The 16,388-nt window shown below is 43.3% G+C and overlaps 1 protein-coding gene across 6 annotated transcripts in view; it reads right to left on the bottom strand.

Annotated features, from left to right (window-relative positions):
- CAMKK1 (calcium/calmodulin dependent protein kinase kinase 1) overlaps nucleotides 1–16,388 on the bottom strand; it is a 350,786-nt gene that overhangs the window by 234,340 nt on the left and 100,058 nt on the right. The window contains exon 1 of one of the 6 annotated variants that reach the window (XM_068268514.1): nucleotides 2,386–2,425. The exons of the other annotated variants lie outside the window; for them this stretch is intronic. The gene's annotated coding sequence lies outside the window, so the exon portion shown is untranslated. Of the gene's footprint in view, nucleotides 1–2,385; nucleotides 2,426–16,388 lie in introns of those variants that run through there. 6 annotated transcript variants of the gene reach the window in all.

Below are 16,388 nucleotides of genomic sequence, written 5' to 3'. Positions count from 1 at the left end.
ACATGCGTATCTGCATGGGAAGAGCACCCTGTGATGCGGAGAATTGGCCGCGTCAGCCGGCCGACTTGCCGACTTGCGGCAATGACGGGACCCGGTGGCGGCGGATCCAGGCAGCGGAGGACGGCGGCGTGGGAGCGATCCGTGCGTATGGGGCTGGAGGAAGCCCCAGGTATGTATATTGCATCCTCTCTGGTTCCCTTTAAGTGATTTCTTGATTGAAACAGGTGTGACAGTAATCAGGCCTGGGGGTGACTACAGAAATTAAACTCAGGTGTGATAAACCACAGTTAAGTTATTTTTTAACAAGGGGGGGCAATCACTTTTTCACACAGGGCCATGTAGATTTGGAGTTTTTTTCTCACTAAATAATAAAAACCGTCATTTAAAACTGCATTTTGTGTTCAATTATGTTATCTTTGACTAATAGTTAACGGTTTTTGATGAGCAGAAACATTTAAGTGTGACAAACATGCAAAAGAATAAGAAATCAGTAAGGGGGCAAATAGTTTTTCACACCACTTGTATTATTACTGAACAAAGCTACAAATGCAAATACAGGTTAGACAATTGTGATTAATGGCAGGCTAGTAAGACATATGTGCCTGCTACTCTCAAAAATCAATGTCCCATTTAAAAAGTAGTAACCTGAACAACAAGATCAACGTATATAAATCATTTTTATATTATGGTAATCCCTTATACTGTTCAAGTGCTGTTAGCTCTCTAGTGAGGCATGCAGTACCTGGGAATATGCCGGCACCAAGCCTCGACCAGGTTGCTCGAACGGTCCTGGATACAACCAAAGAACAAAAGGGAGGCAGGTGCACCACTGGCTGCAACAGATGCTTGTATTTGCAGAACAGAAGCACTACATGTTCCGGACTTGCAGGTCCTTCATCAGGTGCATAATGCAGATCCTTCATTGTTATGCACATGAAGAAAGATCTGTGCGTCTGTAACATGTAGTGCTTCTGTTCTGCAAATACAAAAATCTGTTGCAGCCAGAGGTGCACCTCCTCCCTTTTGTACTTTTTTTTTATTATTTTGTTTTGTTTTTGGTCTAGCAAACAATAAAATAGTAATCAGATGACTGTATGGAAAGGGCATTCTTTTGGTGTAAGAGACTGTTCTTAATCTGGTTATAAGGTGGAAATCTTATTTATGTTTCATACCCGTATATATGGTAATACCTCTTGGAATTCTTTCTTCTAGATAAGTAATATATGCTTGGTTCTACAATATTATGAAAAAAAATTCAGCTTAATCAACATAGAAGCAAGTCACACATTTACAGAGCCCTTACGTCATTCCTAAAGTTATTGTGAGGAGATAAAAAAAATCCATGCTACAATCTAAAAAGCACCCTGCTTACAAACATTTAATTATCTTAGTTTGTTCAACAGCAGACTGGAATAAATTACATATAAAACAAATGATTCACAAGACATGTAAAGAAAAACAAAACAGACTTTTGACCCCGTTCCCAATCTGTGTTTTAAAATAAACCTATAAATAAACAAAAGTATGTACTACATATTATACATACTATATGGTAAAGATGGGCTTCTTATTTCCATGTGAACAGACAGTGTCCATTAACATCTGCATGTTGTATAACCGGTCAAGTTTTCTAGAGGAAAAAGCAGCGTCACCTTATTTGACTCTCCTCCGAGCTACAGCAGTCAGCAAGTTTCCCTATCAACACACTCTTGCTTGAAAAATCTCTGCACACAACAACAATTGTTTGTACACAATACACAACCTGATTTTTAATTTAATTACACACAATTGATCCTACCAGAAGTTATTAAAATATAACTTTTATTAATTAATTATTAAAACTTTCATATTTGTTTTCATTTTATAATGCATTAAATAACCCCAGATTAGGTCTATAGTACTGTGTTGAGCATCTACACCAATTCACAATTTTTAGTGATCCTGCTCAGAGACCTAACACTGAGTAAGTTGCTTTTTACTTGCTACATATAAGTTAATAAACCCCCCACCAATCCGACATGTTTCGACCCCTTAATTGGGGTCGTCGTCAGGGAAAAAGTGCCTAGTGCAAAGAGTTGCCAGTGCATATAGAAGAAGAAAGCATTATATATACATTTCAGTAAAGAAAACAAAAAAGGAAGAGCGTGTGCTCTCCAGCTCTGTCAGCATTGAAATGAATGTCTGCATGTGCTGCCTTTATAGTGACCTGGGGGGTGGTTTCAATCATAGTCTACTCCACCCTTTTTTATGTTTTTCCCATTGGTCAGGTTTCCTGTCAGTCATCATTCCTCCGTTTCCATTGGCCAATATATACATTCCCATAGATCTCTCAACAGCCACACAGATACACCTATGATCTCCAAAATGACTCAAGCGCCTGCTTACATATCCAATAAGAAATCCTCCAAATTGCAGGCTTCTATCAATATCCTAAGTATCAAAACGCCATGTATCGCAGTATCTCCCATACAATAGCATTGGAGATTTCTGATTGGTGGATTCACCCCCACATGATCATCACATGCTTTGATTGTCCAATTACAATCCTCCCTAGTGTTGCCATGGATACGGAGGCTTTTCCACCAATATTAATGTTATCTTCACTGATATGCATAAAAATGAGTAAAGATATGATACTTTATCCCGCAAGATGAATAAAATTGACTGGACAACTGTGAGCTATAATGATAATTCTCCTTTGTGCCAGGAATATATATATGGTAAACTATAGGTGATAATATAATATAAAATCAAGTATCTAAATAAAGTAAGTGGAGAAATTATAGAAGTGAATTGAAATATATAGAAGAAAAATGGGTTTTGTATAATAAATCTAGAATGCCAATGGTTAGGAGGAATAAAAGATGACAGCCTTGCGAGTCAGGATACTTCCTAATGACAGTGGAACGCAAACAGGATGAAGGGAGGAGGAATATGCGCTCCAGTAAGAAGCGGAGAGGTGGAGCGAATATGTACGCTCAGCCCCCGCAAGTAAACACTGCGGAAGTGTCCTGGTATCTATGGTAACGCTGCGAAGCGCAGCGTATGAATATTATGATGACGCAGGGCAGTGGGAGTGATCGTAAACTCCGCAGTGCGCCGGAGTTAAACGTAATGAAAAGCCTCCGTATCCATGACAACACTAGGGAGGATTGTAATTGGACAATCAAAGCATGTGATGATCATGTGGGGGTGAATCCACCAATCAGAAATCTCCAATGCTATTGTATGGGAGATACTGCGATACATGGCGTTTTGATACTTAGGATATTGATAGAAGCCTGCAATTTGGAGGATTTCTTATTGGATATGTAAGCAGGCGCTTGAGTCATTTTGGAGATCATAGGTGTATCTGTGTGGCTGTTGAGAGATCTATGGGAATGTATATATTGGCCAATGGAAACGGAGGAATGATGACTGACAGGAAACCTGACCAATGGGAAAAACATAAAAAAGGGTGGAGTAGACTATGATTGAAACCACCCCCCAGGTCACTATAAAGGCAGCACATGCAGACATTCATTTCAATGCTGACAGAGCTGGAGAGCACACGCTCTTCCTTTTTTGTTTTCTTTACTGAAATGTATATATAATGCTTTCTTCTTCTATATGCACTGGCAACTCTTTGCACTAGGCACTTTTTCCCTGACGACGACCCCAATTAAGGGGTTGAAACATGTCGGATTGGTGGGGGGTTTATTAACTTATATGTAGCAAGTAAAAAGCAACTTACTCAGTGTTAGGTCTCTGAGCAGGATCACTAAAAATTGTGAATTGGTGTAGATGCTCAACACAGTACTATAGACCTAATCTGGGGTTATTTAATGCATTATAAAATGAAAACAAATATGAAAGTTTTAATAATTAATTAATAAAAGTTATATTTTAATAACTTCTGGTAGGATCAATTGTGTGTAATTAACAATTGTTTGTACTCATATAATTCATATTTACAAAAATGAGTGAAACATTTCCACTATTCCTAAGCAAATCAAATACACTTTATCTAGATCTTGATCAAGAACTAGACTTAGGCTACTTTCACACCAAGATGTTGCGTTTTAGGGGACGTTATGGTTGCATAACGTGCCCCTAACGCAACGTCTGGTGCTCTTGGATGTGGACGTCAGAGTGAGCGGCGTTGTGCAGCTCACTCTGGCGTCCGTGATGCGTACTCTTGGACGCATGCGGCATCAAGTGGTCCCGCCAGCCAATCGCCGCACAGAGCGGCGCTCCAGGAACCAGTGCACCTGTAACGTCTTACTGTGAATGCAGCCTTAAAGAGGAGCTGTTAGGTATAAGGTCTCAGAGAAAATAAACACATATATCAGTAGCTAAATATTGGCTGTACTTACATTACATATGCATTTCACTGTCCACGTTTGGATTTCACAGAATATTTATATAGTATATGCAGAGAATGATGCTCCTGACAGCCCATGGCAGGTTCCATGTTTGTGAAGCCAAATGTGTCGTCATGTCCTGCCTGCTTCTGATCACAGAACAGCTCGTACAGAATAACACAGTGTGCAGTGAATATTAATGAGCCATGTGGCTAGGAACAATAGCTGACTCCTGCAGTGTACTCTGCCCCGGAGATTTATCTGTGCTGTGGCTGGACTGAGTTAGAAGCTGCTGAAACTTGATCCCGTCTTCTCCTTAGCAGCCGAGGGGAGGGCCCCAGAATGCTTTGCAGTATGGAATGCGGCTTGCGTCCTCCTTAGGAGCTTAGCTTTGCTGATAAGAACACATTAAATGTAAGAGAGATTTTTATCTTTAGTAATGTCTTTTTGGCTTCTGTCTAAACTGTTTAACACAGGAGAATAGAGGTTTAAATTAGCTTCTGCAGCCTGACAGTTACTCTTTAAAGGGGAACTTCAGCCTAAACAAACATACTGTCATTAAGTTACATTAGTTATGTTAATTAGAATAGATAGGTAATATAATTTTTTTACCCACCCTGTTTTAAAAGAACAGGCAAATGTTTGTGATTCATGGGGGCTGCCATCTTTGTCATGGGGCAGCCATCTTTTTGGTTGAAAGGAGGTGACAAGGAGCAGGAGACACAGTTCCAACTGTCCTGTGTCCTGATAACCCCTCCCAGCTGCACAGGTTAGGCCTCAAATGTCAAATTCAAAATGGTAAAAAAAAAAAAAAAATTTGCACCAAAACAGCAGAACGAGAGCAACAACATCAGAAATCCCATCATGCTTTGCACAGCATCAGCGGAAAAAAGCCCAGGCAGTTTTCTTCTGTGCAGCTAAAAATGAGGCTTGGATAAGAGAAACAAAGTTCTGATGCTGTGAAACTGTTGAAGAAACACTAGGCCTTTTCAGTGCTGCTGAGTCGGTTTTTAGTCCGGAGGTTCACTTTAAGGTTGAACATGCAAATGGTTTACCGAGCAGGGGCTTGTGTGTCCCCTTTAATACCACCAGTTTCCCTCCTCAGGGCCTCTCTATCCCCCCCACCCACCCACCTCTATATCCCCCCCACCCACCTCTCTATCCCCCCACTCACATCTTAAGTGCCTCCTGTGTGCCCTATTTGACCCTTCCTCTCTCGCTTCTTGTGTCTCCTCTGCGCCATTCCACCCACCATATTGTTGAAACTCTGCCCCAGTTTAGAATTCCATGTACATTTTTGAAGATTGGGCAATCCCAATTATCCTGATCACTCATTAAACTACTGGACAGGACACAATGTGTCAGACTCTAAAAGACACAGCTTATTTGAGGGTTGGATAAGATGTTGCGAGGCAGAGTTTTCTCTCTGCATAGGTGATAAGCTACAGAGCTCAAAAGAAGGCCGACCAGAGGTTGTTTTTATAACATTTCGAACAACTTATCTCAACCAGCTGTACCAGGTAGCCTTTGCAGCAGCAGGTGTACTCTATGATGCCTCAGAGGAGCTGTTGCTCCATATTTGGGAGATGCTAACTTTTGCTGATCATCAGCTATGGCAGAAAGATCTTTTGATTGCTATCGAACAGTTGCCTACATATTTCTTTTTAAAGGGAACTTCTAAAGTGGTCTATATTTAGGCAAATTCACATCCACACTGCTGAATATTCTCCTTAGCTATAACATTAGATGGAAGGATTTGCACACTTATCTTTAAAGCCTATAAGCAACCACTGCAGTCAACCTAGACTCTATATACTTGCCATTTTGTAATTTCTTACTAATTAAGAACTGTTTATTTCGCTTCCATCATTAAGTATATTATTAGACAATATACATGCTCATAATTGTTCCTCCAATATAATTGTTCCTCCATAATAACACTCTTTGAATCTTCTTTCACATTCTGATCTGATTCTTTTCTTAAGGTACAATCTGGTATATTTATGTAAAAATTCTGCCCCTCCGGTTTAAGTACAATTCAGTGCTCAATAAGTTGAAATCAGAGAGGTGGCCAATACCAGTCCAGAGAACTGTAGATAACATACCACCATAACACTTCGTTGTTACAGCATTAGGTTGCGTGTTGCCTACTTATGTCATGAAGTGGTGCAACCAATAACACCTTGCCTCCATTGGATTACACAAGATTTTAAGATCTGTTTAACCTCCCTGGCGTTCTATTAAAATCGCCAGGGAGGTTGCGGGAGGGTTTTTTTTAAATTAAAAAAAAACTATTTCATGCAGCCAACTGAAAGTTCAACAATACAGATGGGTCGGCACCACTGAAAGTAAATAAAGCTCTTTTATTGATACAGCAGTAACAGACGCTGTTTCGGGCTAAAGAGCCCTTTATCAAACTGCTCAAATGTGTAACACACACCATCACCTTAAATACACACCCACCTAGTGGGTGGTGACATTGGAGGACCTGATGGGGAACTTGAGACGCATCTATATGTAAAAATCACAGTAAAAGCACACTCACCGCATGTTGTATTTCTAACACGCCAAGTGGAAACCTCACCGCGCACCGTCCTACAGTCATAGGCCAATCAGAGCGGCCAATAGCCGCCAACCAATGGCAAAAGAACATCGGCGCTGCCCAGTGTGACGTCACGATCAGCGTGCGTCCACACTGAGCCTGATCACGGGTAGCCACTAGGTGTAGGAGGAGGCGTGCGACGTCATGACAACGTCGCACCGCCCCTATAACAACAAACAGGGAGCGTGCATAGTACGCTACAATGGTAAACAGTGGAAACCTCACTGCGCGCAATCTCACAGTCGTGGGCCAATCAGAGCGGCTGATAGCCGCCGGCCAATAACGAAAGAGTACCTGCGCCGCCCAGTGTGACGTCACGAACACCGTGCGTCACCATTGAGCCTGATCACGGATAACCACTGAAATCCGTGATCAGGCTCAATGGTGACGCACGGTGTTCGTGACGTCACACTGGGCGGCGCAGGTACTCTTTCGTTATTGGCCGGCGGCTATCAGCCGCTCTGATTGGCCCACGACTGTGAGATTGCGCGCAGTGAGGTTTCCACTGTTTACCATTGTAGCGTACTATGCACGCTCCCTGTTTGTTGTTATAGGGGCGGTGCGACGTGGTCATGACGTCGCACGCCTCCTCCTACACCTAGTGGCTACCCGTGATCAGGCTCAGTGTGGACGCACGCTGATCGTGACGTCACACTGGGCAGCGCCGATGTTCTTTTGCCATTGGTTGGCGGCTATTGGCCGCTCTGATTGGCCTATGACTGTAGGACGGTGCGCGGTGAGGTTTCCACTTGGCGTGTTAGAAATACAACATGCGGTGAGTGTGCTTTTACTGTGATTTTTACATATAGATGCGTCTCAAGTTCCCCATCAGGTCCTCCAATGTCACCACCCACTAGGTGGGTGTGTATTTAAGGTGATGGTGTGTGTTACACATTTGAGCAGTTTGATAAAGGGCTCTTTAGCCCGAAACAGCGTCTGTTACTGCTGTATCAATAAAAGAGCTTTATTTACTTTCAGTGGTGCCGACCCATCTGTATTGTTGGACATTGTGATCCCAAGAGGCACTGGGACGGGGTCGTGGCACACCCACCTATGCTAAGGTGCTCCTCACTTCACCTTGTTTTTTGCCAACTGAAAGTTGGCTGCATGAAAGCCCACTAGAGGGCGCTCCGGATCCGCACTTTCGATCGCCTCCGGCGATCAAAAGTAACAAGGAAGGCCGCAATGAGCGGAGTGACGTCATGGACGTCAGCCGACGTCCTGACGTCTGCCGCCTCCGATCCAGCCCTTAGCGCTGGCCGGAACTGTTTGTTCCGGCTGCGCTGGGCTCGGGCGGCTGGGGGGACCATCTTTCGCCGCTGCACGCGGCGGATCGCCGCGCTGTGGCGGCGATCAGGTAGCACACGCGGCTGGCAAAGTGCCGGCTGCGTGTGCTGCTTTTTATTTGATAGAAATCGGCCCAGCGGGGCCTGAGAAATCCTCCTGCGCAGGTTACCCCGAGCTGAGCTCGGGATAACCGGCAAGGAGGTTAATAAACCCATCTCAAAACCACTTGAGAAATGGCTTTCTAGTTAACTCAACAGCAAAATGCTTTTTTGACGAGGCCAAAAATACCTAAACAGGGCATTATCCATCTCTAGTGATCACCTTTAAAGTGACACTGAAGTGAATTTTTTTTAAATGATATAATGAATTGGTTGTGTAGTACGGATAATTACTATAACATTAGTAGCAAAGAAAATATTATCTTTTTTTTCAGTTATATACTTTTGTTTTTTTTACAACATTGCATTATTCTCTAATATTTGCAGTTGACACACTACTCAGCATTCTAAATGATTTTAACTAGCAGGCTAGTGAACTTTTGAATCCTTCTCTGTAGAGAAAAAGAAAATACATTGACAGACACTTGAGATAAGCTTCAGAAGACAGAGCTGTTTCCGACTTTGAAAGTCGTGGAGCTCAATTGCTCTTTTGCATAGATAACTAGAGTTTCTTAACTCTTCCTGTACTGGAAACAATGTTAGACTTATGTCTCTGCTCCTAATGTTTTATTTCTTAGCTGTACTACATATACAAATCATCATAATTTTTTCACTTCGGTATCTCTTTAAATCAATCACATAAGTCAATATTTTAGGCAGATGCGATTGCTTGGACCAAACGTACTTGACCTTCGCTGTAAAGCTAACAGTCTTTCAATGCGTTAAGGGTTGAGCAGGAAATGTGAGTCATTTGGCAGCTAAGTAGCATTGCACCAAGTAGTTTAGAAGTGGTGCAAAATGAATTTAGAATTTTTCAGAAAGCCAATCCAGAGCAAGGGAAGTAGGAATCCATTTAAATACAAACCGCCCAACAGAGATTCCGATCACAGCATAACAGTTTAGCTGGACCTCACTGGCCACCCTTAAGCCTTGTACATATGCTAGATCACTGATGTTGAATTACAGTACTCAAGGGCCAAGGTCCTTACACATTTTGGCACAGCTCAAATTAGGTAATTGATCGGACTGAATCTGAAAAGATGTGGTTCATCAAGTAGAACACATTTCTCCAGTTCTTGGTCTATCCTAAACGCTGGCATGGATATGGCACTTGAGGACTGGAATTTGAAACCTGTGTGCTACACAGTTCTCGGCCTTGGCAGGCAGTTGAGACCACATCTGCCTAGAATCTAGTGTGTGTACAGCAGCCCCAAATCCCCCCCCTTGATGTGTCAGTGGTTGATCCGCTCGGTGAATCAACTCGAACAAGTGTAGGCCAAGGACACAGTTCTCCTACTCACCCTGGCTGCTCCCACTGGCGTAACAATAGGGGAAGCAGCACCTGCCCCCGCGGGGGGGCCCGGGCCCCCCTGGAGCCCGCTCATGGCCGTTTTGGGGGGGCAGGAGGGGTCGCAGCATGAGGGGAGAGCTTTGCACATCAGTGCGGAGGGAGGACAGTCCCCCCCCCTCCCTCACCTCGGGCTCTCCCCTCCTGCATGTAAGTGTCAGCTGCGGCAGTGGCAGCTATAATAAGCTCCACTCACCACGGAGGTTGCCGATCTGCAAGGGCTTCACATTACTTCCTGTTAAACCAGGAAGTAACGTAAAGCCCTTGCAGATCGGAGACCTCCGGTGGTGGATGGAGGTAATTATAGCTGCTGCTGCTGCCACTTAGATATATGCAGGAGGGGAGAGCCCGAGGTGGGGGGGGGGGGACTGTCGCCACTACCCGCTGATGTGCAAAGCTCTCCCCTCATGCTGCGACCCCTCCTGCCCCCTCAAAACGGCCAAGAGCGGGTCCCCAGGGTGGGGGGGGGGCCCACTCAAATTCTTGCAGGGGGGCCCACTCAAATTCTTGCAGGGGGGCCCGGGGACTTCTAGTTACGCCCCTGGCTGCTCCATCATGCTGTTGGCCACTCTCCCCTCAGCATAGCAACAGAATGTGCCATTGGCAACCAGTTATTCTGCTGATCTTTTGACTTCAGTGGTGTCTCAGGCACAAACCTGTAAAATGCAGTAAGTGAATCAGAACATCTGATCTGCACACTTGCCACGGTTCTGATCCAGTTCTGTATAATGCCTGATAATATTACGAAAGTTTGCAACAAAGCATGTACAGTTAGTCATTAAAGAGTAACTGTCAGGCTGCAAAAGCTATATTAAACCTCTATTCTCCTGTGTTAAACAGTTTAGAAGCAAGCCAAAAAGGCAATACTGAAGTTAAAAATCTCTCTTACTTTTGATGTGTGCTGACAGCAAGGCTCTGTATTCCCAAGCTCTTAAAAGGACTAGAGGCCGCATAACATACAGCAAAGCATTCTGGGGCCCTCCCCTCGGCTGCTAGTGAGAAGTTACAGGGTCAAGTTACAACAACATGTAACTCAGTCCAGCGCACAGCACTGATAAATCTCTGGGCAGAGTACACTGCAGGAGTCCGCTATTGTTCCTAGCCACATGACTAATTAATATTAACTGCACAGTAGTGTTATTCATTACGAGCTTTTCTGTGAGTGGAATCATCAGGAAGCAGGGAGGATATGACATCACATTTGGCTTCATAGGAGACAGACAAACATGGAACCTGCCATGAGCTGTCAGGAGCATCATTCTCTGCAAATACTATATAAAAATTCTGTACAAACGTAGACAGTGAAATGCATATGTAATGTAAGTACAGCCAATATTTAGCTACTGATATATGTGTTTATTTTCTCTGAGACCCTATACCTAACAGCTCCTCTTTAAAGGTATTACCAGAATCAATGTTTGCTGCTTTGATGACTGCATTTCTCACTTGCTAAAGTTCAGTTGCTGAGGCTGGACAAAGACTGCACAGAAGTGATGTTGTGCGGTGGGTAGGATGAGTGGAGAGATCAATGCTCTTGATCAGCTCTTGGCCAAAGTGAACCGCCAGGCTGATTGCTGGCCAAGTGGCAAAGGGGGGAATCAGGGGCTGCTGTACACTTGCTGAAATCTCGGCAGAAGACGTCGTTATCAGCTGCCTTAGCGGAGTTTCATCTAGTGTGTGTACAGAATATGACAGGATAGCTAAAACAGTGAAATTGATTGAAGTGGGGATACATGTGGCCGCCTGTATATCCCTTTCACTATGGATTTTCTTTACTGAAACATGATCATCATAAGAAGCATATTAACATTACCCGTGTATACAAATGGTAGCATCTTTCAAAAGTCATATCCAGATGAAAGGAACATAGTATCATAGTGCAAATGCATTAATAAATGATGGGACGCTTTAAGTGTTCGGCACTTTCCTTCTCTAAATGACACACAACATGGCTCTCTCATGCCACAGCAGACAGATTCAACCAATTAAGAAACATTTTTGCAGTAACAATGTCTTACACACTGACTAAAAGGGCACTTACATAAAGCATGCTTGACTGAACAACAAGCATTGTGATAATGCTTTAAAAAAAAAAGGAGTCATGTGTCGGGCTCATATGAAAATATGACAGGCTATTAAGAAAGTTTAATACAATGTATATTTTCAGATAACCTTTGGAAGCCTTGGAAACTAGGCTGTTTGCCAAATACTGACTTCGCCCCCCTCGTCAATGTCCGCCCTCACCGTGTTAGTCGCCAACCCTGGATGACCAAAGACACTAAACAGTTAAAAAGATGCTCTAGAGCAGCGGAAAGGCGTTGGAGGAAAAGTAACACCAATGAGGACTTCATCGCATATAAAATAGCCTTGAACAACTTCAGAAACGCACTCTCTGTGGCAAAACAGGCCTATTTTTCCTCCCTAATATCCGCCCAAGTACACAATCCAAAACGCTTGTTTAGCACCTTCAACTCCGTTCTCCATCCCCCTCCTCCTCCTCCTTCATCTTGCTTATAAGCTGAAGAATTTGCTACATACTTCACTGATAAAATTGACAAAATCAGAAGTAAATTCTCTACGCAACCCTCAAAACCCACCTCCACACCTCTCATTGACTGCTCTCTAACTGCCTTCTCTCCACTCTCTGAACATTCTCTCTCCTCTATAATATCCAAAGCTAATCTAACCACTTGTTCTTTGGATCCTATTCCCTCCCATTTCATTCCGCAGCTATCCTCATCTCTCATGCCTGCACTAACATCGCTATTTAACCTGTCCCTCTCCACTGGCATCTTTCCGTCACCACTCAAAAAGGCTGTTGTGACACCACTACTTAAAAAAACATTTCTAGATCCTACCACACTCGCCAACTACCGTCCAGTCTCACTTCTCCCATTTGCATCCAAACTAATTGAACGCCACATACATGCAGAATTAAGCCATTATATATCAGCTAACTCCTTACTTGATCAGTTCCAGTCTGGCTTTCGCTCCAACCACTCCACGAAAATGGCCCTTACCAAAGTGGCCAATGACCTCCTTACAGCCAAATCCAAAGGTCAATTCTCCATACTCATCCTTCTTGACCTGTCATCAGCATTTGATACAGTTGACCACACCTTACTCTTACGAATACTTTCAAATGTAGGAATAAAGGGCCTTGCTCTCACATGGTTATCTTCCTACCTCTCTGGAAGGTCCTTCACAGTCTCCTACTCAGATCAGATCTCTTCTCCTCATTGCTTTGTCTGTCGGGGTTCCTCAAGGCTCTGTTCTTGGTCCCCTCCTCTTTTCCATGTACATGCACGGTCTTGGTGACTTAATCAACTCATTCGGTTTTCAATACCACCTGTATGCAGACAATATGCAACTGTACCTCTCGGACCCAAACCTTAACTCCCTCCTCAAACGTGTTCCTGACTGCTTGTCTGCTATATCCTCCTTCATGTCCTCTCGCTTCCTAAAACTTAATATGAGTAAAACGGAACTAATAATTTTTCCACCGTCTCTGGCCACCTCTCTGCCTGAAGTAACTATAAATGTTAATAACACTCCCATCAATTCAGTTCACAAAGCACGGTGCTTGGGGGTAATATTCGACTCTTCTCTCTCTTTTATTCCTTATCTTAACTCCATAACCAGCTCCTGCCATCTCCAACTCAAAAATATATCTCGCATCTGTCCCTTTCTCACTCAAGACACAACCAAAATGTTAATACATGCTCTTATAATTTCTCGTCTGGACTACTGCAATGTACTACTTTGTGGACTACCTTCTAACAAACTGGCCCCGCTCCAGTCGGTACGGAACTCAGCTGCTCGTCTCATTCATCTTTCTTCTCGATCTTCCTCAGCTGACCCTCTCTATCAAGCTCTTCACTGGCTGCCAATTAACCAGAGGATCCAGTTCAAACTCCTAACCCTAATCTACAAAGCTCTCCACAATCTCTCTCCCCTGTACATATAATCACTCATTTCCAGATACAAACCCAATCGCAATCTCAGATCTGCACACGATCTTCTGTTGTCCTCCTCTAGAATCACCTCCTCACATTCCCGCTTACAAGATTTTGCACGCGCTTCACCCCTTCTCTGGAATCCTCTCCCACAACACATCCGTCACTCGCCAACCTTTGTTACTTTTAAACGCTCTCTAAAAACTCATTTGTTCCGACAAGCATATGCGCTACCCTAGGCCACTTCCCTTTGTCCTAAGACCAAATTGCACTCCTACTAGGTATCCTAAAACACACTGCCTTTATATATTTTATCGTATACTACCCCTCCTCTTGTTTCTCCCCCATTTCCTTTAGATTGTAAGCTCGCAAGGGCAGGGCTCTCTCCCCCTTTTGTGTCTTGGAAATCATTATACATTTTATTCATCATGTTACTTTTATCAATGTCATTACCACTTCTGTATTTTGTACTCTGTATGCTGTATCATCTTTTTTATTTTGTCACTAATTATGTATCTTGTATATTAGTGTACCCTATTGTCTGTATTATGTACCCCATGTTTGCTTCTTACTTTGTACAGCGCCACGGAATATGTTGGCGCTTTATAAATCAATAATAATAATAAAATACTGTGTAAAGCCGGGTTCAGGGGAGGAAGGTTTAAAACAGAGTACTTGTCAGCACAATTACACATTCATCTTAGGGCGAAACGCCACTTATGTTGGGGGAAAATGCATTTCCTTAAGATTAGCTCTATACATTAGAAGGATTCATGGAAACTTCATTTCAGCTTGCTTATCTTATTACACAGAAGAAATAAAGTAATTTCACTGTGTTCTGAAGAGACTGTAGAGGAGGTGCCAAGCTTCTTGCCAATCACTCACTTAGTGCAGGTGAAGAAGGGGAGTGACAAGAGCTCCAACTCTGTGCAGCTAATAGTTCTTGCAGGAAAACGGACAGTCTGTACAACAGATAGTAGATTCCATGTTTGAACAGAAGTACAATTTGCTGTGTGCTGTAATATACCTGCAGAATTGGTCTAGCAACCATGACATACTTTAGATACTGACCAAACATCCAGGCTGTACCACCATTATAGCATGTAAAAAGCCCTATACACACACACACACACACGTTAGATAATCACTGCCACTAGTGAGAATCCAGCATGTGTAAAGCAGCCCCAAACCCCCTTCAGTGGACACTCCACTTGAGCAACGTCTGAGAGCATGGTTCTCCCTACTTACCCAGTCCGCCACCTGACCACTCCTGCACTGCTCTGTTGGCTTCTTGCATTGCAATAAAACCCATCGCTAGCCTGCAGGCTGTACGCTTATTATTTCAATTAGTCCGGACTGCAGTGGATATTTTTCTTTTGCGTCTCTTTATCTGCATCACCTTTTAGATGTCTATATTGCTGTCTCAGTGCCACTCTGATCTCTCTTCAACACATTGGACTAAATCACACTCCGCACCATGTTGGTCTTTGGCCTCTCACTCTCTATCCACCTTGGTCTTTTTCTCTTGGACACGCTTTGCTGTATCTAGAGACACAAAACAAAGCTGGTGACACGGAGGTGAAAGGGCTATTAAGCAAAGGCTAATGTTGGGAGACACTGTAGGGGTAGTAAATAACTGGATAACCCATTAGCACTGAAAAAGATGCAACACAGGGCTCACAGCTATCCTATTCAGGAGGGAGGGGAACAGCAACACTGCTGAATTTACTGAAGCTCGGAAACTAAATTCCACTATGAAGAGTTGTCGGTATAAATTTTCTGGTCCTGTCACATATCTTGTTTGTACACTGAAGGGTTTACGAAACCCCGGGAGAGCTGTAAGTAAAGATTTTTATTACCATTTCTTCTACTGAGCATTCAGAAAGAATCTGGTTATATTTCATATGCCATTCAGAAATTTGCACTTATACAGTATCTTCCATAGTTACAAACCACACACGCATTCTCTTAAACTGCTGTTTCAGAGTCCCTAATGCCAATAACCTGCCAGGAAGCACTTTAGTATTATCCATGTTATCAAAGGAAAGCCACTACCACTTTCATCTATTGAGACTACCTAGTGCTTATTAACACTGAAAAGCAAAGCAGCTGAGTAGTCCAAGTATACCATTTTCTTGTCAACAAGGTTTAATAATTTACATACTATTGATCTATACAGAGTGAACATCTTCCATGGGCTGTACAAATAAAATATATTATGCAGTGTACATGGGCAAACAAGGGCAATACAGGTAATGCATAGTTGTATAGCACATAATGTACAAACACAAACATTGCAAAGTGCATGCAGTTAAATCAAGACATTAGGAGAGAGAGCACTGCCTTTCTATGCTTATTTCAAAAAGATGTTGGTTAGATACAGAAGGTAAGAGGAGTAAATACATGGTGTATAAAATATATAATTGAATGCCTTAAAGGGAAGATCTGCGCTGGTTATAAAAAGCAAACTGCACTCACCTGGGGCTTCTTCCAGCTCCTGGCAGTCGATCGGTGCCCTCGCTGCAGCTCCTGCGTCTCCCGGTGTCCAGCGGTGAAGAAGCCGACCTCGCCAGGTCAGCTTCTGGGTCGGCTTCTGTGCGCTCCATGGCGGGGGAGTCATGTGGTGTAGGCACGTCATCAGGTCTCTACTGCGCAGGCGCAGAACTACTGCGCCTGAACAGTAGAGACCCGATG

Source organism: Hyperolius riggenbachi, chromosome 2 (genome assembly GCF_040937935.1).
Source record: "Hyperolius riggenbachi isolate aHypRig1 chromosome 2, aHypRig1.pri, whole genome shotgun sequence".
Taxonomy (NCBI): Eukaryota; Metazoa; Chordata; class Amphibia; order Anura; family Hyperoliidae; genus Hyperolius; species Hyperolius riggenbachi.
Note: the sequence above shows the minus strand (reverse complement) of the source record. Positions and strands in the feature narration are given on the sequence as shown.